A 25899-nucleotide genomic window follows, 5' to 3' on the forward strand; every position below is an offset into this window, starting at 1 on the left:
GGAGAGACCTCAGCAGGAGCGGGGGCAACAGCACCATGTTGAGTACTATTTATCAGACCAAAACTTCCATATCCTCAGCATTCTCTCCAATGTTCTGCCAATTCAACAGTCAGTGCCCAAGGTTAGTGGTAAACCAGAAATAAGGAAAGATTTCAAAGCCGGGAAAGAGAAAAGAAACAGACAATGAGAGTTTATTTAAACAAATGAAAATGAAGGAAGAGGTCAAAGTGAACACAGATCCCTTCAAGAATGGAGGCTGCAAAAATAATAATAGGGAATGAGGAAATGGCAAATGAGACAAATAAATACTTTATATCAGTCTTCACAGCAAAAGACACAAATACCATCTCAAAATTACTGAATTAACAAGGGGCAAAAAGAAGACAGGAAATAGCACCAGAGAAAAGGTGCTAGGGAAACTAATGGGGCTAAAGGTCGAGAGGTATCCTGGACCTGATGTACTATACACTGGTATATTAAAAGGTGTACTTAGAGCGGCCTCACTTGGAATATTGCGTGCAGTTCTGGTCATCCCATTACAGGAAGGATGTGGAAGCATTGGAAAAGGTGCAGAGGAGATTTACCAGGATGTTGCCTGGTCTGGAGCGAAGGTCTTATGAAGAAAGGCTGAGGGACTTGGGTCTGTTCTCATTGGAGAGAAGAAGGTTAAGAGGGGATTTAATAGAAACTGACAAGATAATCAGTGGATTAGATAGGGTGGACAGTGAGAGTCTTTTTCCGAGGATGATGACGTCAGCTTGTATGAGGGGGCACAGCTACACATTGAGGGATAATAGATTTGAGATAGATGTCAGAGGCAGGTTCTTTACTCAGAGAGTGGTAAGGAAGTGGATCGCCCTGCCTGCCGATGTAGTTCACTCAGCCACATTAGGGACAGTCCTTGGATAAGCATGTGGATGATCACGGGATCGTGTAGGGCGATGGGCTTAGATTAGTTCACAGGTCAGTGCAACATCAAAGACCAAAGGGCGTGTTCTGCGCTGTATTGTTCTATGTTCTAACCCCTCCACCAGCACTCATCTTTACTGGTTCCATCCCCACCTCTTTGAACTATCTGTCTCCTCTCCACCTATCTTCTCCTCTATCCATCTTCGATCCACCTCCCCCTCTCTCCATATTTATTTCAGAATCCCCTTCTCCTGCCCCATTTCTGAAGAAGGGTCCAGATTCGAAACATCAGCTGTCCTGTTCCTCTGATGTTGCTTGGCCTGCTCCGTTCATCCAGCTCTACACGTTGTTTCCTCAGATTTTCCTCTGAAGAGATTTTCTTTCTCTTCTCCCACAGCAGTCTTGGAAACAACTCATCTGGGCATGGGGATTTGTTCACTTTTAAAACAGCCAATAATTTCAATTTCACACTGCATCTTCCTGCTTTATAGACTTGAATGCTCCTCCTTTAAGGGAGGACAGATGGGAGGGACTTGTCTCCTGTATCAATGCCCTTCGGTTCCGAACACAGATTACCCCATCACCCCGTGTACACCCCGGTTTCTAATTGGCGCTACTCTTTCCCCGGTTATTCTCCTGCTTGATATACCTGTAAAATATCTTGATATTCTCTCCAATCTTGGCCACCACTGTTTCTTCACACTTATTTTTTATACGTCACTAGTCATCCATTCATTTTCTCCCTTCGCACTTGTCATGAACATGTCCTGAACATTCCTCAAGATCCAGGGTTCTCCAGGCTTGTCGATCATAAATTTCACCCAAAACGGAATATAACTGGCCTTTACTCTCCCAGTTCCTTTTCTGGACGTATCCGACTATTCTGCTGCAGATTCGTCCTCAAGTAACTTCCCAAAATACTTCACCCAAATCCTGCCTTGTTTAAAGAAATCAGCAACAAACCCAAACAAACAGACAAAACGGGCCCAGAAACCATGATCATTCTCCCCTACATCAAAGACATTTCTGAAATGACTGCCAGACTACTCGGACCTCTTGGCATCAGGGTAGCCCACAAACCCACCAACACACTAAAACAGCAGCTAATGAACTTAAAAGACCCTATACAGACAACAAGCAAAATGAACGTCATCTACAAAATACCTTGCAAGAACTGTGACAAAGTCTACATTGGACAAACTGGCAGAAAGGCAGCCACCAGGATACATGAACATCAACTAGCCACAAAAAGACATGACCCACTATCACTAGTATCCTTACATATAGAGGAGGAAGGACACCACTTTGATTGGGACAACACATCCATCCTAGGACAAGCCAAACAGAGACACGCATGAGGATTCCTGGAAGCATGGCATTCCAACTGGAACTGCATCAACAAACACATTGGCTCCAAATCAATCTACCATCCTCTGGGAAAAGTACAGGAAATGACATCACCAACATAGGAAATGACATCACCAACCGAAGGAAACCTAAACAGATAAATAGAAAGTGGGATATAACACCAGCGCTTCACCAGAGGCTCAGTGATCATATTACCTAGAATGGTGACGAAACGTCTGAAAACTAACCTTCCAGCTCAGCGCGCAAACTCACATCCATAGTTATCTTCTTTTTGTCTCTCTCCTTTTTAAATAGGGATGTCACATCGGCAGTTTTCCAGCCCTCAGATGCTTCTCTTGAATCTAAATCTTTTTTGGAAAGTACAATCAATGCACACACCAACTCTGAAGTTCCTTTGTTGCGAATCACAGAATGTATACCATCAGGGCAAGGAGTCCAATCTGCTTTCACTCCATTAGATTGTCTACTGCTACTTCTCTCATGGTAGTGATGGTGTGGTAGTGATGTGTTTAATTCCTCCCTGTATTCTTTAGTAATAAGGGGATCCTTGAAGTATCTTCCACTGTAAAGACTACCCTTTTCTCATTTTAAAATAGTCTCGACATCAAGGTCATAATTTTCATGGAAATTTATCAGTGTTTTAATAAATAATGGCAAATTTTCAACATCTTGCAATTGTATGAAGGCTCAGTCTCATCACACCTTGCCCAAAGACATTCTTGCACTGCTTTAAATGTTAGGGCTAAAACAAAACACAATCATTACACAAATGTGTCAACACACTGCCTTGAATAGGTCCTGGCATCCTTGCTAGGCACTGGAGGGGTTCCGGAGACTGGCAAGTGGATAAAGTCATTCCTCTGTTCAAGCAGGAAAATAGCGATAACCCAGGAAACTACAGACTGGTGAGTGTCTCATGTCTCTAAAGTATGGAATAACAAGGGACAGCCAGCATGGCATTTTGCGGGGGAGGTTGTGTCTTGGTAACTCAAGTGAACTTTTCAAGGAGGTGACAAGGGTGATCAATTAGGGTAGAACAGTTGATAACATTTACATGGATTTTAGTAAGGTTTTCAACAAGGTCCCTCATGGTAGGCTCATCCAGAAGATTAAGATCCATGCGATCCATGGTGATTTGGCCTGCCCATATAAGGCAGACGGTAGTGGTGGAAGGCTAACAAAGATAACACAGAATGGGGCTGGAGGAACACAGCAGGCCAGGCAGCATCAGCAATGTCAGCTTTCCTGTTCCTCTGATGCTGCCTGACCTGCTGTGTTCCTCCAGCTCCACACTTGGTTAACTCTGATTCCAGCAGTGACAGTTCTTGCTGTCTCACTGGTGGAAGGCTATTTTAAAGGCTGCAGGTCAGTGACTAGTGGTGTTCCGCATGGATCCATACTGTGACTTCTGCTGTTTGTGGTGTATACAAATGAATTGGTTGAAAATGTAGATGGGGGATTAGTAATTTTGCAGATGATATAAAGACCAGTGGACTTGTGGACAGCATGGAAGCTTGTCAAAGGACACAGCAAGATACAGATCTATCGCAAACACGAGCGGAGAAATGGCCGATGGAATTTAATCTGGGCAGGCATGAGGTGTTGCATTTTAGGAGACCAACTGTTAAGGAAAGGGATACAGTTAATGGCAGGACCCCAAACAGCATTGATGTCCAGAGGGATCTTGGGGTCCTAGACCATAACTTCCTGACAGTAGCCACGCAAGTAGATAGGGTGGTCAAGAAGGCATATTGCATGCTTGTCTTCATTCATAGGGGAACTCAGTGCAAGAGTCAGGATGTCACATTGCAGCTTTACAAGACTTTGGTTAGACCGCACTCAGAGTATTGCATTCAATTCTGGCCGCCACATTACAGGAAGGATGTGGAGGCTTTGGACAGGGTGCAGAAGAGATTTACCAGCACGCTGACTGGATTGGAGAGTTTGAACGAGAAGGAGAAGCTGGAAAAACTCGGTTTGTTTTCTCTGGAGCGGTAGAAGCTGAGGGAAGACTTGATAGAAGTCTATAAAATGAAGAGATACATAAATAGAGCTAACAGTCAGAAATTTTTTTCCCCTGAGTTGAAGTGTAATAAAAACAAGTGTCCAATATGCCTTCCAAACTACTTTACATTGGGGGATCAGCAGGCATAAACATCAAGATCCTAAGATCCCTCTGATCATTGGTGCTTGTGAGGTCCCTATGATTCATCATGGGCTCCAAAATTTGTTTGTGCTGTGTCACCTAATCCTTATCCCGTTTGTCCTTACATGAAATAATATTCCCAAACGCTTCTCAAAAATTCTTCCCAATACTACTTTTCGCAAACATGACACAGGTGAGCATAAAACTTGGAACACTGCAGCAACAGGAATGTGCCCTTTGGCCCACCATGTTGGGCCAAACATGGCAACAAATAAAATAATCTCTTCTGCCTGTCCTTGATCCATAGCGGTCCATTCCTTGCATATTCGTGCGCTTTACTAAATGTCCCTTTTAAATGCTTTCATCGTATCTGCCTCCACTACCACCCCGAGCAAAGTATTCCACACTTTTAACATTCTCAGTGTAAAATATTTGCCCCTCAAATCTCCTTTGAACTTGCCCCTCTCACCTTAAATGCATGCCCCCTAATAGTGGACACTTCAACTCAGGGGAAAAAAATTTCTGACTGTTAGCCCTATTTATGTATCTCTTTATTTGGTGAAGTGCAACATTCCTGCAGACACCTGGGAATCACTGGCCGAAGATGGTCCAAAGCCTGAAGAGCACCTGGGAAGGCATCAAACACCTTGAGGCTTGCCTTTGGAAGCAGCGGAAGCCATGCAGCCACACCAACACCTCCCTCGCCCCTTCCCACGACTGCCTTCTGCCCTGAGTGCAACAGAACCTACCGTAGCTGCATCGGTCTGTGCAGCCACCAATAGATTCGGCCTGAGAGTGGGAGAGTGTCATCCACATCTGCAAGAAACCACCATGATGATGATGTATAGTGTGCAGGGGGATCTTGTCATAGCAATTAAGAGAACAAATAGAGGGCAATAGAACGCTGGTGACCAAGATTAGGATTAGGGAGAATCTCAAAATCTTCCACAAGTGTCTCAGAGGGAAAGAGAAAACCAGGTCTCATGAGGGATGAAGAGGCAAATGTATGGTTTGAACTGGAGAGCAATTGTCAGCTGTTAAACGAGAACTTCACATCAGCTTTTACATGTGAGAAGGAGCATGTGGGCACACAATTCCTGAGCAGAATTAACAGAGACTGGGGAGATGTTAGATCTTTTGGTGAATTTAAAATTAGACAAATCCCAGGTTTGGATGAGGTGTATGCCAGGATGCCGAGGGCGATGAGAGAAGAAATTTCACTCACCCTGATACAGAGCTTTCAAAAGTACCAAAGGACTGGGGAACAGGTAACATAGTTCCACTTATCAAAATGCGTGACAAACATAAAGCAGAGTATTACAGACCGGTGAGTATCACATTTGTGGATAGGAAAATATTGGAGAAAATTCTGAACGGCAGACTTAATTTCCATTTAAAGAAGCGGGGTTTGATCAGCAACGGTCAGCATAGCTTTGTCAGAGGGAGATCATGCCTCACAAACCAGGATGATCCTTTCAAAGAGGTGATGGAGTGTGTAGATGGGAATTGATGCAGTGAAAACAGATTTCAGCAAAGACTTTGACAAGGTCCCACATGAGAGCCTGGCAAAGAAGGTAGAAGCTCGTGGGGTCCAGGAAAATACAGCAAGTTCAATCCAAAGTTACACATTGGTCAAATGGGCAGGTCCGTGGTAGATGGAGTGTTAACACTGATAAGTGGAAGGTAATGCAATTTGGAAGGACGAACAAGGCAAGGAATCTTTCAATGGATGCCAGGGCACTAGGAAGGTCAGAGCAATGGTGTGATCTTGGGGTGCTTGTGCACAGATTCCTGAACATGGCATGTCAGCTTAAAAGGACAGTTCAGAAAGCATATGGCTGAAAAGCTGTACAGGACTTGATAGAGGTCTACAAATTTATGACCCGCAGAGATAGATTCTGACTGTAACCCTTCTCCCAGATTTGAAATGTCTAAAACTGGGGGCATGTATTTAAGGTGAGAGGGGGAAAGTTCAAAGGAGATGTCAGAGACAATTCTTATATACAGAGAGTGGTCGGAGTCTGAAAAGCACTGTCGGCGTGGCTGTGGAAGCAGATACAATTGGGTCGTTTCTGACACTTTTATGAGAGTAAACCATTTGATGTGGTGTATATGGATTTCAGCAAGGCGTTCGATCAGGTTCCCCACAATAGGCTATTGTACAAAATGCGGAGGAATGGAATTGTGGGAGATATAGCAGTTTGGATCGGAAATTGGCTTGCTGAAAGAAGACAGAGGGTGGTCGTTGATGGGAAATGTTCATCCTGGAGAGCAGTTACTAGTGGTGTACCGCAAGGGTTGGTGTTGGGTCCACTGCTGTTTGTCATTTTTATAAATGACCTGGATGAGGGCGTAGAAGGGTGGCTTAGTAAATTTGCAGACGACACTAATGTTGGTGGAGTTGTGGATAGTGACGAAGGATGCTGTAGGTTGCAGAGAGACATAGATAAGCTGCAGAGCTGGGCTGAGAAGTGGCAAATGGAGTTTAATGCAGACAAGTGTGAGGTGATGCACTTTCGTTGGAGTAACCGGAAGGCAAAGTACAGGGCTAATGGTAAGATTCTTAGTAGTGCAGATGAGCAGAGAGATCTCGGTGTCCATGTACACAATCCTTGAAAGTTGCCACCCAGGTTGACAGGGCTGCTAAGAAGGCATACAATGTTTTAGCTTTTACTAATAGAGGGATCGAGTTCTGGAACCAAGAGGTTATGGTGAAGCTGCACAAAACTCTGGTGCGGCCGCACTTGGAGTATTGTGTACAGTTCTGGTCACTGCATTATAAGAAGGATGTGGAAGCTTTGGAAAGGGTGCAGAGGAGATTTACTAGGATGTTGCCTGGTATGGAGGGAAGGTCTTACGAGGAAAGGCTGAGGGACTTGAGGCTGTTTTCATGAGAGAGAAGAAGGTTGAGAGGTGACTTAATTGTAACATATAAAATAATCAGAGGGTTAGATAGGGTGGTTAGGGAGAGCCTTTTTCCTAGGATGGTGACGGCGAGCACGAGGGGGCATAGCTTTAAATTGAGGGGTGAAAGATATAGGACAGATGTCAGGTGTAGTTTCTTTACTCAGAGAGTAGTAAGGGAATGGAACGCTTTGCCTGCAACAGTAGTAGATTCGCCAACTTTGGGTGCATTTCAGGCGTCATTGGATAAGCATATGGACGGACATGGAATAGTGGAGGTTAGATGGGCTTCAGATTGGTATGACAGGTCGGCACAATATCGAGGGCTGAAGGGCCTGCCCTGTGCTGTAATGTTCTATGTTCTATGAGTACATGAATATACAAGGAATGTAGGGATATAGATCAAGGACATTCAGAAGGAATGAGCTAAATTTGGCATCATGTTTGGCAGAACATTGCATGCTAAAGATTAGATTCCGTCCAGTGTGGAAACAGGCCCTTTGGCCCAATAAGTCCACACTGCCCCTTGAAGCACCCCACCCAGACCCATCCCCCTATAACCACACATCCCTAAACACTATGGGCCATTTAGCATGGCCGATCCACCTAACCTGCACATCTTTGGACTGTGGGAGGAAACCGAAGCACCCGGAGTAAACCCACGCAGACATGGGGAGAATGTGCAAACTCCTCACAGACAGTAGCCCGACGCTGAAATTGAACCTGGGTCCCTGGTGCTGTGAGGCTGCAGTGCTAAGCACTGAGCCACCGTGCCGCCCCAAAGGGCCTGTTCCTCTGCTGAACTGTTCTCAGATCTATGTTCATCAATGTGACTGGAACCATAGATTAGAGACAATAGATTCTACAGCAAGTAACTCACTTTGGACTTCTCAAAATCTGTCCACTACTAATAAACTATAAATCTGGGTGTCAATGAAATAATCTTCACTCAGCTGAATGAGTGCGACTCCAACAAGACTATCGATATTTGACAGCAATGCAGTCAAAACATCCCATTGATTGATCCCCCTTCTTACGTAAGGATATAGGAAAAATGTAGGCCACTCAACTCTTCAAACACTTTCTACCATCCAATGAGATTATAACTTAATTGTGGCCTCCCTCCATATTGCCTTTGGTCTGTATCCCTCAATACTTAAGTAGTTTTTTTCTTTCGGTTGAACGGAAAATTTACAATTAACAATGGATCTAGAATTAACTGTTGTTTGAGATGGGGAGTTACAATGAGACAATGCACCAATTCATCAAACTCCTTCCACAGTACCTGATAATTGTGTGATCCCTACCACCCAAAAATATTTAAAGAGCAGCTCCAGAATCTGCATGTTCCCTGTCAAAATCAGCAGAATCCTGACATGGAACTGTATGACTGTTACTTCATTTCCACTGAGTAAAAGCAATTAATCTCCTGTCCTCAGTAGTTCATTAATATATTCATACCACGTGCATTGCAGCTATTCAACAGGCCAATTCTCCACAACCTTCTCAACAGTAATTCTGGATGGATAACAAATGCAGCCCAAGAAAGCAACATCAATAACATGTTCGTGAATTTTAAAAATTATAATGACAATATTTATGGATTATAACAAATCTCAGACTTCATGACATCTCAAATCCATTCTCCTCTCCCCACTGCTTTGATGTGCATTCATGCTTGTGATTTACAAAGAAAGCAACTAATTTGAAACAGAAATAATAGGGACTGCAGATGCTGGAGAATCCAAGATAACAAAGTGTGAAGGTGGATGAACACAGCAGGCCAAATGTGCTCCTGAGATGCTGCTTGGCCTGCTGTGTTCATCCAGCTTCACACTTCATTTACTAATTTGAAACAATTCACTTGCAAAAACAGAACAGAAGTCTGGTTTTGTGCAAAACTGATGCGAAACAGATAGTAGTGGATAGCGAAGGGGACTGTTGGAGAATGCAGAATATAGACAGATTGGAGAGTTAGGTGGAGAAATGGCAGATGGAGATCAATCCGGGCAAATGCGAGCTGATGCATTTTGGAAAATCCAATTCAAGTGCAAACTGTACGGTAAATGGAACAGCCCTGGGGAAAGCTGATGCAAAGAGAGATCTGGGTGTTCAGGTCCATTGTACCCTGAGTGTAGCAAAGCAAGTCGAGAGAGTGGTCAAGAAGGCACACGACATGCTTCAATTCATTGGACGGGGTACTGAGTACAAGAGTCGCCAGGTCATGTTACAGTTGTACAAGACATCGGTTCAACCACATTTGGAATACTGCATACAGTTCCGGTTGCCACATTGCCAAAAGGATGTGGATGCTTTGCAGAGGAGGTTCAATAGACAATAGACAATATTTGGCCCTTTGAGCCAGCATCACCATTCATTATGATCATGGCTGATCATCCACAATCAGTATCCTGCTTCTGCCTTAACCCCATAACACTTGATTCCACTATCTTGAAGAGCTCTATCCATCTCTTTCTTTTAAGTATCCAGAGACTTGGCCTCCTCTGCCTTCTGGGGCAGAGCATTCCATATATCCACCACTCTCTGGGTGAAGACGTTTTTCCTCAACTCTGTTCTAAATGGCCCACCCCTTATGTTTAAACTGTGTCCTCTGATTCTGGACTCACCCATCAGCGGAAACATGCTTCCTGCCTCCAGAGTGTCCAATCCCTTAATAACCTTGTATGTCTCAAATGAGATCCCCTCTCATCCTTCTAAACTCAAGTGTGTACAGGCCCAGTCACTCCAATCTTTCAACATAAAATAGGTGATAGGTTTAGATAGAGGATCTGGATCGGCGCAGGCCTGGAGGGCCAAAGGGCCTGTTCCTGTGCTGTCATTTTCTTTGTTCTTTGTTCCCACCCAAAGGTAGATATACTTGCCATAGAGAAAAAAAGGTTCAACAGATCCCAAGTTCACATCCCGGATGGCAAGTTTATCTCAAAAGGAGAGATATGAAGTGTCCAATTCTATAATCTCTAAATTTTAGAAGAATGAGGTGACCTAATTGAAATTTACATATTTTAGAGGGCTTGAAAGGGTAGATTCAAAACGACCATTTCTCAGGCTTGGGTTCTCACTCGGGCTCCCAAATGGCCTATCACTTATGCTGATAAGGAGATAAATAAGAATTTCTTTACTCAGTGGGTGGTGAGTCTTTGAAATTCTCTGTCCCCGAGAGTTGTGGCGGTTCTGTCACTGAGTCTGTTCAAGACAGAGATTGACAGATTCCTTTCAACACAGCAAGGCAGGCGAATATGCAGGAAAATGGCATTGGCGTTTCTGAGAAGATCTGTAGCTCGGGTTGTGGATGAGGTTGTACGCGAGGTAGACTTGGATAGCAAGAAACTTTTTCCCCCAGAGTGAGGGACTCAATTACTCGGGGTCATGAGTTCAAAGTGAGAGGAGGATAGTTTCAGGGAGAGATGCGTGGAAAGTTCTTTACGTAGAGGGTGGTGGGTGCCTGGAACGCGTTGCCAGCGGAGGTGGTAGACGTAGACACATTAGCAGCTTTTAAGATGTATCTGGACAGGTACATGGATGGGCGGGGAGCAAATGGACACAGACCCTTAGAAAATAGATGACAGGTTAGACAGAGGATCTCGATCGGCGCAGGGCCGAAGGGCCTGTTCCTGTGCTGTAATTTTCTTTGTTCTTTGTTTTGTTTTGAGGCTGTAGACTTGCTGGCTCAGCCAGTGTATCTGGGTGCAGATGTTTCGTCACCCTGCTAGGTAACATCATCAGTGCGCCTCCAGTGAAGCGTTGGTGTTCTGTCCTGTTTGTTATTTGCTGGGGTGGTTGGCATCACTTCTGGTTCTGTTTCTCAGTAGTTTGGATATCGGGTCCAGTGCAATGTGTTTGTTGACGGAGTTCAAGTTGGAATGCCAGGCCTCCAGGAACTCCCTGTCATGTCTCACATTAGCTTGTGCGAATATGGAAGCATTGTCCCAGAGTTCGGATATGGATCCTCTACGTAAATTATCAAATGCATGAGACTAGAAGAAAGCGACTGACACAGAAACAACATGCTCACTGGAATAAAATTCACAGAAGAAGAGAACAATAACCCACAACCCTTCCTGGAATAATGGTATAACGCAACCATCACAACACCCATTCACGGAGCTGCGTCAGGACATTATTCAAACAGGCCACAACACATTGCAGCAACCCGGTTTGCGCAAGGCAGAACAGGAGCACTCAGACAGAGTTTTTAAAAGGAATGGATATCCAAAAAGCACAATCAGCCGTTACCTCTGCAAAAGACCACAAGATGACACTATACGCCCTACTGTATATCAGAGATGACAAGGCTACTCAGTATCAGGGTCTCCCACACCCAACAACCATGCTGCGATAGTTAGTGACGAACGTAAAGGACACCACAGCCATAACCAATAAAACTGATGTAATATACAGAATTCCATGCAAGGACTGAGAAGAAACATTACATCGGCCAAACTGGAAGAAAACTGACAATAAGGATACACAAACACCAACCAGCCATGAAGCGGCACGACCAGTTCTCAGTGATCTCAGTGCACATAGACAAAGCATCTCAGGAGCACAAAAGCTGACGTTTCGGGCCTAGACCCTTCATCAGAAAAGGGGATGGGGAGAGGCTTCTGAAATATATAGGGAGAGAGGGGGAGGCGGACCGAAGATGGATAGAGGAGAAGATAGGTGGAGAGGGGAGTACAGGTGGGGAGGTGGGGAGGGGATAGGTCAGTCTGGGGAGGATGGACAAGTCAAGGAGGCGGGATGAGGTTGGTAGGTGGGAAATGGAGGTGCGGCTTGAGGTGGGAGGCGGGGATAGGTGAGAGGAAGAAGAGGTTAGGGAGGTGGGAATGAACTGGGCTGGTATCTCAGGACATAAATTCAACTTGGACAACATATCCATAATGGCATAAGCCAAGCAGAGACATGTCAGGAAATTCCTGGAGGCCTGCCATTCCAACCTGAACTCCATCAACAAACACAATGAGCTGGACCTGATATACAAACCGCTGTGAAAAGAACCGGAAGTGATGCCAATCGCACCAGGAAACCGAGGCATTAAATGAGACAGAACACCAACACTATCTGGAAAAGAGCTTCAGGAGCATAAATGCTGAGACAGGACAGAGTCAAACAGTGTGATGCAGATGGAAATAAGTGGACTTATGATCATGCGGATTTACAGCTGAAGGCCCATCTTGAGGACATATGTGACAATGTGGTTACCAACCAATAGGGACAGGAGAAAGCAGTGAAGATGGTGGCAAGATTACTGGATCCTCAACCCACAGATTGAGGCTAATGCTTTAGGTACCCTGTTCAAATATCACCATGGCAGCTGGTGGAATTTAAACTTAACTAATACCCTGGAATGTAAGCTCGTCTCAATAATGATAATTCTAAGAACTACCGTCAATTCTATGATTCAATAATGTGCTTTAGGGAATAAAATCTGTCATGTTTACATGGGCTGGCCTATAAGTGACTCCAGACCTAGAGCAATGCGCCAGATTTTTAATGGCCTTCTAAAATGGCCTGGCAAGCCACTCAGTTCAAGGACAATTAGGTCAATAAACGCTGGCCTTGCTAATGATGGCCATATCCCATGAAAGTGTAATGAAAATGAGCAATCAGATTCAGCGTCAGACAATTACCAGGGAAAGGGATGGAACTGGTTGTGAGGGAGTGAGGTTTGTGAGTATCGTGGACAGTATCAAATATTGACACACAGCATCTTGGTCATTCAGCAGACAGCCTCTTTTCCAAAGGGCTGCTTCATTTAAGTGCCCAGTTGCAGTAAGGGAGCCGACAACAAGAGCAGAGACAATCTCAAAGCAGGCCCCTCTTTCCTGTACCAGCAGCCTCAATCAGGCACTGAGTGTCTTTGAACATGGACTACCTTCTCCTTTTGTTGAACACTGGCAGCAATGGGCTGAGCCTTTACATGGGAGTTAATTACACAGTTAAGAGCTTCAGTTTGGTGGTAGGGCAGAAAAGAAAACAACTATTCAGCAGCTTTCTCGAACCCGAACGCAAAATCACATGCTTATTCAGGGCAGAAGTGGGAACAGCAGCGGATCCCAACAGCTTGTCCTTTTGCCTGATTAAATGCCCATCTGACATAAAGCTTATCATGAGGAACAGCAATGAATTGCAGCCAATAGTTTCATCTTCTTATCATTTAATTAGAAGAAATGTCAACTCACCCAATAGCAGATGTTAATTGCCAGTCTCACCTGAGGTAGAGCTGGTTATCATCATTGTACACATGGAAACGGAACTATTTATAAATGTTGTCGCTGAAGGGAACCAGCTTCAAGAGAAATCGGAGAGGTCCAGGCAGATGAAGGTGCAGGAATGGGAACAGAAGCAATCGGTTGCTAATCTCTGGATATAATTAGACAATTGTGCGAAGCCTGTCAGTTACAGGCCCACGTAGCTGGACAAGTATGGAAGGATGATCAGGTGACCAAAAACTGCAAAAAGGAGAAGTAGGGGCAGCTTGCCTTTGTCATAGTCATAAAGGATGTCAAATTTATAACTTTGAGAGGAGCTGTAATTGTACAGTGGCAAGGCTATAAAGTTGATCAGGTGAATTCAAATATGAAATTACACCAAAGACAGCAGTGAATTTAAAGCAGCAAGAGGAAAGGGATTTGGAATAGAGCAGTAGTTCATGGGGATGGAGCAGAGCTTGGAATATTGTGTTCAGTTCTAGTTGCCTCATTACAGGAAGGATGTGAAAGCTTTAGAGAGGGTGTAGAGGAGATTTAGCAGGATGCTGCCTGGAATGGACGGCAGGTCTTATGAGGAAAGGTTGAGGGGGCTAGGACTTTTTTCATTAGACCAAAGAAGAATGAGAGGTGACTTGGTAGAGGTGTACAAGATGATGAGAGGCATAGCTGGAGTGGACAGTCAGGATTTTTTTCCCAGGGCAGAAATGACTATTACGAGGGAGAGAAATTTTAAGCTGACTGGAGGAAGGAATGGGGAGATGTCAGAGGTAGGTCCTTTACACAGAGGGTGGCGGGTATGTGGAATGCGCTGCTGGCAGTGGTAGTGGAGTCAGATACATTTAGAGACTTTTAAGCGACTCTTGGGTAGGCACATGAAGGATAGTAAAATGAAGGGTATGCAGGGTAGTTTGATCTGAGTGGGATAATAGGTCGGCACAACATCGTGGGCCGAAGGGCCTGTACTGTTCTTTGTTCTACGTTCAGCCAAAGGTTCTTTTCCTTTGAGGACAGGGTAATTGATTGTAGTTTTTAAAGACAGAACTGGAGGACAGAGAAAAATATCAAGGAAGGTTGCACGTAAGTGACAGTATCAACAAGTCCTCAGCAGATGCACTCTCTGAGTAATCACACTGTTTTGAAGGCGAGAGAACTAATGATATCAGTTAAGGCCCCCTTGTTTTTGTATTGTGTATTTCTCAAATATGCTCAAATGGACAACCTCACTCTCCTGCAAAGCTGCAGAATGAATAATGCTGCAATATTTGTCAACTCCCAAATGGGCATTGATACATTAGTAAATCTCACATCAATATACTTACGTCTCAAGGTTCTCACCTTCTAGAACTGTTTGTACTGGTAAATAACCCAAGCGAGGATGTTTGGCCAAGTATTTCTTTGATCTGAACTTATTTTTCAGCACCTTGGTGAAATCACGCACATCTTCACTTGATGTTGTCTAAAAATGTAAAGTAAATCAAATTTAGTTAAGAATTAATAATGAACCAATCTACTCAACTCACTCTATAATCCAAGCTATCCCTGCTAAATGTCTTTGAGGATGTAAAACTAAAGAGTCTGCAATTCTGAGGGATAAAGTCGGCTATCTTTCTGTAAGATTATGATAAAGGGTAGATCTGTCTGAATGTGAGTTTCGGACAATTAAGCTTGGGTTTCATAGAGTCATACAGCATGAAAACAGATTCTTTGGTCTAACCAGTCTATGCTGATCACAATCCCAAACTGAACTAGTTCCACCTGCCTGTGCTTGGCCCATATCTCTCCAAACATTTCCATAATCTTTCTATCTTCTGGCTACAACATCACCTGAACAGAATTCTCCATCTTGTGGTCAAATACTAAAACTATCCAATTGAATAATTTCAAGTGATATACAGATCCAGGATGCACATTAGTTGCCTTTCTGGTTGAATTGCTAATTGTTTTAACAACAGTGCATTTTTTGTCAAATTATGCCATGTATAATTACTGATTCAAAATTCATCTCATTGGATTTAATTTTTTTGGTTTTCTGTATTGTGTCAAGGATGAGATCAATACATTGGTGAGGAATTATCTTGGTTTGGAGATTCAAAGTCACTATAGTCCCAGACGGGACCACAGGGCTGCTCTCACAGTCGAAAGAGATAACTGGAGGTGGTTTAAATTGAAGGTTACCACACTCAGATGAGGAGAGAGGTTGAGAAGGAGACTCCTTCAATGTAACATCAGACAGTGTAAGATCCCATGATGTTGGTATCACTCTGAATTACAAACCAGCCAACTGAGCTAACTGGCTCCCAGGCAAAATATAGAATCAGTTTGGGTAGATCTAAGGAACACCAAAGGAAAGAAGTCACAGCTGTGACAGTTTCAAATTCATAGATCCCCTGACAGAAGATACAGTCCAGGAGAGCATACAGTCTATAGACCAAGAAGTAATGGGATCTTCTAAGAAAGATGTTACAATAAACTGAATCCAATTGGCACAGCTAGCCTGGAAAATTCTTTTTTTTTTATTCACAGGATGTGGATGTTGCTGGCTAAGCCCAATTACCCTGGAGAAGGTGGTGGTGAGCTGCCTTCTTGAATAACTGCAGTCCTTCGAGCAGTGCTGTTCAGAAAGAAGCTTCAGAATCTTAACTCAATGACTACTAATGAACAGTGATATAGTTCCGAGTCAGGATAGTGTGTGGCTTGGAGGGAAACTTGCATGGGGCACTAATTATACATTAGTGATGATAGAACAGATGTTGAAGGTGGTGGGTGCTTTCAATCCAACAGGCTGCTTTGTCCATATGATTCAAGCTTCCTGAGTGTTGACGGAGCTGCACCAGTCCTGACCAGTGGAGATTACATTCCTGACTTGGGCTTGATAGATGTGGACAGGCTTTGTGTAGACAGGGGGCTCATTATTCACTGCAGAATTCTTAACCTCTGACCTGCTCTTGTCATCACAATAATTATAAGTTCGGTCCAATTCAGTTTCTGGAAACCTGATAAGCCTCAGAATATTGGCAGTAAAGGAGTGGAAGTCATGGGGCAATGGTTAGATTCTCCTTAATGGTGACGTTCATTGCCTGTAACTTGCGCAGCACAACTGTCACTTGCTTCTCTTCAGCTCAAAACTAGTTATGTTCCGTGGATATGGACTACTTCAGCATCTGAGGAGCTATGAGTGGTGCTGAACATTGCACAATCAACTGAGAACATCCCCACGTATGACCTTCTGACGGAGGGATGGCATTTGATGAAACAGTTGAAGATGGTTGAGCTCAGGGCACAAATTTACGTAACCCCCGCAGTGACGCTTTGGAGTTGGGGCAACTGACTTCCAACAACCACAACCACTTCCTTTATGGTAAGGTTCCAGCCGGCAGAGGGTTTTTCACCTGATTCTTACTGACTGCAGCTTTGCGACGGCTCCTTGATGTCATATTTGGTTGATTGGCACCTTGATGTAAAGAGCAGTTATCTACCCCTCAGGATATATTCATAGAATGCATTTGGAGTCTTAAAACTGTACCACTGGAACCAAGCAGGGATTAAGATATTTTAGACCTGGTAAAATGTTTTGAGATGTACCTCATCAATCATAACATAGTAGAGGATTCTCTGGATAAGAATGATCAGGAAGTGGTAGAATTTTACATCAAGGACGAGGATGAGAATTTGGCCTGAAACTGTTTAATATCTTCAACTTTTATTTAAGATAATTCAGGAGTATAAAGGCAGAGTTGAACTTGGAAAATATTTTAAAAGGTAAGGCCATAAAGAAGCAATGGCAGATGTTTCAAGGGATATTTCATAACTCTGAACAAAAATATTGTCAATTTGGAATGAAAGGCTATCCCGCACGAATGCACCATGGTATCTGTTGCTATCTAAGAAAGTTAAAGATAGTATAAATTGAAACAAAGATTGGAAAATTGTGGAACTGGAAATATTTCAGATGTGAACAAAAGATGACCAAAGTAATAATGAGGGAGCCATTAATATAAATACAGTAAAGGCTTCCACAAGTGTAGCAAAAGGAAAAGAGTAAAGACAGTGAATAATGGCTCATGAGAGGGTGAGACTGGGGAATTCATGATGGGAAATGAGGGTAATGGCACAAGCTTTGAACCAATATTTTCTATCTGATTTCACAGTAGAAAACATACAAAAAAAATCAATGGGAGAAAAGTAGGGAGCGAAAGGGAGAAGGAAATCCTCAAGGAAACATTGAGGAAAACTGAGAAGACGAAGTTAACAGGTTCCCTGGATCTGAGACTTGGATCCCAGGTATGCAAAGAGTCCAACCCAACATCGTACCATCAGAGCTTTATTTCTTTTAATAATACTCCATATACTTCAACCCCTAATTACTAGCTCCCATATTTATACAACCAACTCACACTCAATTCATCCTCAATTAATACAGACATAAAACCTGTTCCCTCACTTCATAAGTTCTCAGGCATCCCTTCAGACTAAATTAGATGATAACATGAAGGAATATAAGAATTGACTGCAGAGATTGGATTAGATTAGGTTCCCTACAGTGTGGAAACAGGTCCTTCGGCCCAACAAATCCACATCGCTCCTTGCAGCATCCCACCCCAACCCTCTAACTCACACACCCCTGAACACGACGGGCAATTTAGCATGGCCGATCCACCTAGCCTGCACATCTTTGGACTGTGGGAGGAAATTGGAGCACACGGAGGAAACCCACGCAGACACAGGGAGAATGTGCAAACTCCACAGCTACCTGAGTTGAACCTGGCCCCTGGCGCTGTGAGGCTGCAGTGCTAACCACTGAACCACCGTGCTGTCCGAATGGATGTATTGGCTGTAATCTTTTCTAGATTCTTGAAAGATCCCATCAGAATGCAGGAAAGTACGAATTTACTCAGTCTAAAATTTGTCATTGGGAAATTGCTAGAATTTATTATTGAGAAGGCAGCAGCAAACCATTCATATCATATTCAGGCAGAGTTGACAAGTTATATGAAAAGGATACATTTAAAAATATGGTGAATCCAATTGAGTTTCTACTTCAAGGAATTCTAATTTTTCAACAAACCGGGTAGTAAAAGCAAAATCAGTAGATGTAGGTAATTTGGATTTCCAAACGGCATGTACATGAAGCACAAAAATTTAGCTTCTATGCACAGTATGTATTTTAGAAGGTAAGTGAGGTGCAAATCTTTATTTCAAGGAGGGAAGGAGTGAAAATCTTTCTACACAAGACATTGGTGACGCCACTCGTGGAGCACAGCGTACAGTTTAGGTCTATTAAGCTCGGATATGCTTACAACAGCGGTTCTCAGAATGTTCATAATGTTAATTCCAGGGTTGTTTTGTGCAGAGTGACCTGGACAATGTTCAGGCTCAGCGGATAACATGCTGGGTCGAAATTCAAAATTCCCTCCCTTCTGGCATTGTATCTACCTATAGCAAATGTACTTATAGCAGTTCAAGAAGGCCACTCACCTCTACCTTCCTAAGGGCAACTAGGGACAGATAATAAATGCTGGTCGAGCCAGCGTTGCTCACATCCACAACAGAGTTTAAAAAAAAAGTCCATGTAAGTGACAGATAATGACCATCTCCAACAAGTGAGCATCTAACCATCTGCCCTCAATATTACCTTTGCTGAAATCCCAGCCTCAATATGTTAGGAATTACAACTGACTCTCTGCTCCACCATCCAATCACCCACCTTCTCCCTCTAACTCTTGATCCCCTCACTAACCAAGAGCCTATAAAACTCATATCTTCAACAGAGTCAATGACTTGGCCTCCACAGCCTTCTGCAACAATGAATTCCACAGATTCACCATCCACCGGCTGAAGAAATTCCTCATCTCAGTTCTAAAGGGTCATCCATTCAACTCTGAGGGTGTGCCCTAAGATCTAGGTCTCTTCTACTCATGGAAACATCTTCTTCACATCCACCTCTGTCCAGGCTTCTCCACATTCTCCCCTCATCCTTCTAAACCCCATCGAGTACAGACCCGGAGTCCTGAACCACTCCTTGTAAGACAAGCTCGTCATACTCAGAATGATTCTTGAAAACTTCCTCTGGACTCCCTCCAATGCCAGCAGATGGAGGGACAAATAGTATTGAGGAAGTGGGGAAGCTGCAGAAGGACTTGGACAGGCTGGGTGAGTGGGCAAAGAAGTGGCAGACTCCTTCCTTAGATATGGAGCCAAAAATTGGTCACAATGTTCCAAATAGGGTCTGACTGGAGCCATGTATAGCCTCAGCAGTACATTCCTGCACTTGTATTCTAGCCCTCTTAAAATGAATGCTAACATTGCATTTACATTCCTAACTGTTCAACTGAACCTGCATGTTAACCTAAGGAGCATTTTGAACCAGAGTACAGTTTTAGTCTATTAAGCCAGGATATGCTTACAACAGAGGTTTTCAGAATGTTCATAATGTTAATTCCAGGGGTAAAAAGGGTTGTTTTGTGCAGAGTGACCTGGACAATGTTCAGGCTCAGATGATAAAATGCTGGCTCAAAATCCAAAATTCCCTCCCTGGTGGCATTGTATCCACCTATCGCAGTTCAATTGGGAAACTGACTACTACCTTCTCAAAGCAACTCGGGACAGTTGTGCTTCAGACTTCAAATGCCCGTTCTCATTTAGAAAATAATCTATGCCTCTGTTTTTCCTCCCAAAGCACATAACCTCACAGTGTCCCACACAGTATTCTGTCTGTCACTTGTTTGCCCACTCTCCTAGCCTATGCAAGTCCTTCTGCAACTTCCTCACTACTATCTGTCCCTCCATCTGTCACTGTGTCAACTGTAAACTTAGCAACAATGTCTCAGTTGCTTTGTCCATATCATCAATGTATTACGTGAACTGTTGTAGTACCAACACTGATCCCTGCGGGACTCCACTCGTCACCAGCTGCCATCCTGTAAAAGACCCCTTCATCGACACTCTCTGCCTTCTGCCAGTCAGCCAATGCTCTATCTGTGGCAGTACCTTGCCCAAACACTATGGGCTCTCATCTTATTTGGTACCTTCTCAACAGCGTTCTGGAAATCCAAACAAATCACATTCACCGGCTCCCTTTTGTCTAACTTGACCACTTTCTACTCAAAGAATTCTAACAGATTTATCAGGTATAGCTTCCCCTTGATGAAGCTGTGCTGATTCAGCCCGATTTTGTCATGTACTTCCAAGGTCTCTGCAATCTCATCCTTAATAATGGACTCCAAACTCTTACCAATGATTGAGGTCAGGCTAACTGGCCTATAATTTCCCTTCTTCTGTCTCTCTCTTTTCTTAAACAGGGGTGTTGCATTAGCCATTTTCCAAACCCCTGAGATCCTCCCTATCTCCAGTGATTCCTGAAAGATCACCACTAATGCCTCAACAATTTCTTTAGCTATCTCCTTCAGAACTCTACAGTACAGTCCAGGGGTGATTGGTCCACCTTCAGACTTTTCAGCTTCCCCAGCACCTTTTCTTTAGTTATGGCTGTTGTATTCACGACTGCCCCTAACTCTCAAAGTTCTAGTCTGCGACTGGTGTTTTCCACCAATGACTGATACAAAATACCTGTTCAGTTCCTCTTCATTCCTCACACTGATTCGTCAGCCTCCTTTTCCAGCGATCTATTGTCTACTTTTTAATGTCAGTTGCAATACTGGTCAGAGACGATATCACAGCTGTACTGAAGGAGGGCCCCATGGAGGACTCAAGCAGTGAGGCAATATGGGTAGAGCTCAGAAATAGGAAGGATGCAGTAACAATGTTGGGGCCATACTACAGGCCTCCCAACAGCGAGCGTGAGATAGAGGTATAAATATGTAAACAGATAATGGAAAGGTGTAGGAGAAACAGGGTGGTGGTGATGGAACATTTTAATTTTCCTAACATTGCGTGGGATTCACTCAGTGTTAGGGGTCAAGACGGAGCAGAATTTGTAAGGCGTGTACAGGAGGGTTTTGTAGAGCAGTATGTCTGTCGTCCAACTTGGGAAGGGGCCATACTGGACCTGGTGTTGGGGAATGAACCTGGCCAGGTGGTTGAAATTACAGCAGGGGACTACTTTGGAAATAGCGACCACAATTCCGTAGGTTTTACAATACTCATGGACAAGGATGGGAGTGGTCCTAAAGGAAGAGTTCTAAACTGGGGGAAGGCCAACTATACCAAGATTCAGCAGGATCTGGGGAATGTAGATTGGGAGAAACCATTTGAAGGTAAATCCACATTTGATATGTGGGAGACTTTTAAAGAGAGTTTGATTAGCATGCAGGAGAGACATGTTCCTGTGAAAATGAGGAATAGAAAAGGCAAGATTAGGGAACGATGGATGACAGGTGAAATTGTGAGACTACCAAGAGGAAAAAAGAAGCATACATGAGGTCTAAGCAACTGAAGACAGACGAAGTTTTGGAAGAATACCAGGAATGTAGAACACATCTAAAAAGAGGGATGAAGAGGGCTAAGAGAGGACATGAGATATTGCTGGCAAACATGGTTAAGGAAAAGCCCACAGCCTTTTATTCATATATAAAGAGCAAGAGGGTAACTAGAGAAAGGATTGGCCCACTTAAGGATAAAGAAGAAAAGTTATGCACTGAGTCAGAGAAAATGGGTGACATTCTTAACGAGTACTCGCGTTACGTAACGGTATTCACCAAAGAGAGGGACATGACAGATGTTGAGGTTAGGGATAAATGTTTGCTTAATCTAGGTCAAGTTGACATAAGGAAGGAGGAAATGTTGGGTGTCCTAAAAGGCATTAAGGTGGACAAGTCCCCTGGTCCGGATGGGATCTAGCCCAGGTTTTTGAGGGAAGCGAGAGAGGAAATGGCCGGGGCCTTAACAGATATCTTTGCAGCATCCTTAGACACGGGTGAGGTCCCGGAGGACTGGAGATTTGCTAATGTTGTCCCCTTGTTTAAGAAGGGTAGCAAGGATCATCCAGGGAATTATCGACCGGTGAGCCTGATGTCAGTGGTTGTGATGTTACTGGAGAAGATACTGAGGGATAGGATCTATTCCCATTTGGAAGAAAATGGGCTTATCAGGGATAGGCAACATGGTTTGTGCAGGGAAGGTCCTGTCTTACCAACTAAATAGAATTCTTTGAGGACGTGACAAAGTTGATTGATTAGGGAAAGGCTGTAGATGTCATATACATGGACTTCAGTAAGGCATTTGATAAGGTTCCCCATGGCAGGCTGATGGAGAAAGTGAAATCGTATGGGAGTCCAGGGAGTGCTAGCTAGATGGATAAAAAAAATTGGCTAGGCAACAGGAGACAGAGAGTGGTAGAAGAAGGGAGTTTCTCAAATTGGAGACCTGTGACCAGTGGTGTTCCACAAGGTTCTGTGCTGGGACCACTGTTGTTTGTGACAGACGTAAATGATTTGGAGGAAGGTGCAGGTGGTCTGATCAACAAGTTTCCATATGACACTCAGATTGGCGGAGTAGCAGATAGAGAAGGGGACTGTCAGAGATTACAGCAGAACAGAGATAGATTCCAGAGTGTGGCAGATAAATGGCAGATGGAGTTCAATCTGGGCAAATGCGAGGTGTTGCATTTTGGAAGGACGAACTGTACAGTAAATGAAAAAGTCCTCGGGAAAATTGATGGGTGTTCAGGTCCATTGTTCCCTGAAGGTGGCAACACAGGTCAATAGAGTGGTCACGAAGGCATACGGCATGCTTTCCTTCATCGGACGGTGTATTGAGTACAAGAGTTGGCAGGTCATGTTACAGTTGTATCAGACTTTGGTTCGGCCACATTTAGAGTACCGTGTACATTACCAAAAGGACGTGGACGCTTTGGACAGGGTGCAGAGGAGGTTCACCAGGACGTTGCCTGGTATGGAGGGTGCTAGCTATGAAGAGTGGGGGAGTAGATTAGGATTATTTTAATTAGAAAGATGGAGATTTGTGGGGGGGGACCTGATTGAGGTCTACAAAATCATGAGGGGTATAGACAGGGTGGATAGCAAGAAGCTTTTTCCCCAGAGTGGGGGACTCAATTACTAAGGGTCATGAGTTCAAAGTGAGAGGAGCAAGGTTTAAGGGAGATATGCGTGGAAAATCTTTTACACAGAGGGTGGTGGGTGCCTGGAATGTGTTGCCAGCGGAGATGGTAGACGCAGACAGGTTAGCGTCTTTTAAGATATATCTGGACAGGTACATGGATGGGTGGGGAGCAAATGGACACAGACCCTTAGAAAATAGAGGACAGCTTTGAGAGAGGATCTCGATTGGCGCAGGCTTGGAGGGCCAAAGGGCCTCTTCCTGTGCTGTAATTTTCTTTGTTCTCTTTATTTGTACTCTTGCCTCTCTCTTACCTTTTGCAGCTTAAAAAAACTCCTGCAATTTTTTTTAATATTACCGGCTAGCTTGCCCTTATATTTCATCATCTTCCAGCTGATTGCTTTTTAAGTCGTCCTCTGCTAGTTTTTGAAAGGCTTCCCAATGCTCTGGCTTCCCACTAACCTACACCACATTTTATTCTTTTTCTTTTGCTTTCATCCTGTTCCTGACTTATCTTGTTAGCCGTGGTTGCTGATCTTTTCGTGATCTCAACTCCATTCTCCTGTCTGCTCCCATTGCCCTTTATCCCTATTTTTCGTCAGAAACATATTTATTTCTTCCTTGAATCGATCGATTGTTGCTGCCTCCATTGCATTCGGGGCAATGAATTCCACAGATTCACGACACTCTCCTCATCTCCATTTTGAACATTCCATCCCTCACTTGATAGCTACAGCTTCTTGTTTGAGACTGTCCCACAATGCAGAACATGTGCTCAATGCCCATCTTTTCAATCCTCTTTACTATTTTATATACCTCAATCAGAACCACCCCCTCACTCTTTCAAACACCAGCAAGTACAAGCGCAAGCTACTCAGCCACTTCTCATATGACAGCCCTTTCATCCCTGGAATCAATCAGTTAAACCTCCTCCAAACTGACTCCAGTGCAAACGCATCTATCCTCAGTGAGGGGATCAAAACTGGACACAACACTCTGGTCTCACCAACACCCAATGTATTAGGATAAACACTTTGTTACTTTAATGATCCAGTCCTTTTGTGATAAATGCCAAAGTTCCATCTGCCTTCCTTATGCTATGCTGTACCTGCATACCCACTTTCGGCTATTCATGCACAAAGACGGCCAGACAACTCTGCACTGACACACTTCGAATCTTCCTTCCATTGAAATAATACTTCACCCTTTTTTTTTCCTGGACAAAATAGGCAAGCCTCGCGCTTATCCACATTAACCACCTGCCAGATTCTGGCCCATTCTCCGAGCCTATCAATGTTCAGCTGTGTATGTTTTTTATTTCACATCACAGGCTGTTTTCCCACCTATTTCAGAAGCATCCATGCATTCTGCTATGTTACATTTTGTCTCTGCTTACGTATCATTTTTTTACGTTATAAATAGTTGACCTCAGAGAACTGAACCCTGCAGCACCCCACTAGTAACAATTCACCATCCAGACAAAGACTCATTTATCCTGACCCTCAGCTTTCTGTCAGTTAGCCAGTCCTTTATTTAAACCAATATTCTACCCTTAATCCCCTTGGATCTAACCTTCTGGTTCACTTTTTTATGCAACAACTTGTCAAATTCTTTCTGAAAATCTAGATATGCCACATCCCTCAGATCCCTTTCCGAGATCCTCAATTCGGCCACGTCATCAGTTCCTGAATTCATTACAGCTTTTGTTCAAACGCTGTCAAAACAGTTGAATTCCGGAGGTGAGCTAAGGATGGCTACATTTGACCAAGTGTGGCATCAAGCAGCGCTACCAAAACTGGAGCCTATGGGAATCCAGCAGAAACTCACCACTGGTTGGAATAATATCTGCACAGAGGACGATATTTTTCCATTCTTTCATGGGAAAGAGGGCATTGCTGGTTAGACCAGCTTTTATTGCCCATCTGGAGTTCCATGTAGGCCACACAGTTTCCTTCCCTAAAGAACATAAGTGAACCAGATGGGTTTTTCCGACAATTGACAATGGATTTACAATCATCATTGGACTCTTAATTCCAGATTTTCATTCAATTCAAATTCCATTATGTGCCATGGTGGAATTTGAACCAGGTCCTCAGAACTTTACCTGAGTGTTTGGATTAATAGTCTAGTAATAAAACTATCAGGTCATCGCCTCTCCTAATGGGAGGCATTTTGGTTGTTGGAGGTCAGCTGCAGGAGGTCGAGAGGGTAGAGTCCTAAGCCTAACCATCTTCAGCTGCTTTATCAATGATCTTCCCTCCATCATAAGGTCAGAAGTGGGGATGTTCACCAGTGATAGCAGAATATTCAGCATCATTCACCACT

At 43.8% G+C, this 25899-nt stretch overlaps 1 long non-coding RNA gene across 2 annotated transcripts in view; it reads right to left on the reverse strand.

Annotated features, from left to right (window-relative positions):
- The window catches only part of LOC125462515 (uncharacterized), a 227177-nt gene that overhangs the window by 12647 nt on the left and 188631 nt on the right, over positions 1–25899 (reverse strand). For both annotated transcript variants that reach the window (XR_009447099.1, XR_009447100.1), the window contains exon 13: positions 14896–15016. This is a non-coding gene — a long non-coding RNA (uncharacterized LOC125462515). The remainder of the gene's footprint in view (positions 1–14895; positions 15017–25899) is intronic.

Source organism: Stegostoma tigrinum, chromosome 23 (assembly GCF_030684315.1).
Source record: "Stegostoma tigrinum isolate sSteTig4 chromosome 23, sSteTig4.hap1, whole genome shotgun sequence".
NCBI lineage: Eukaryota > Metazoa > Chordata > Chondrichthyes > Orectolobiformes > Stegostomatidae > Stegostoma > Stegostoma tigrinum.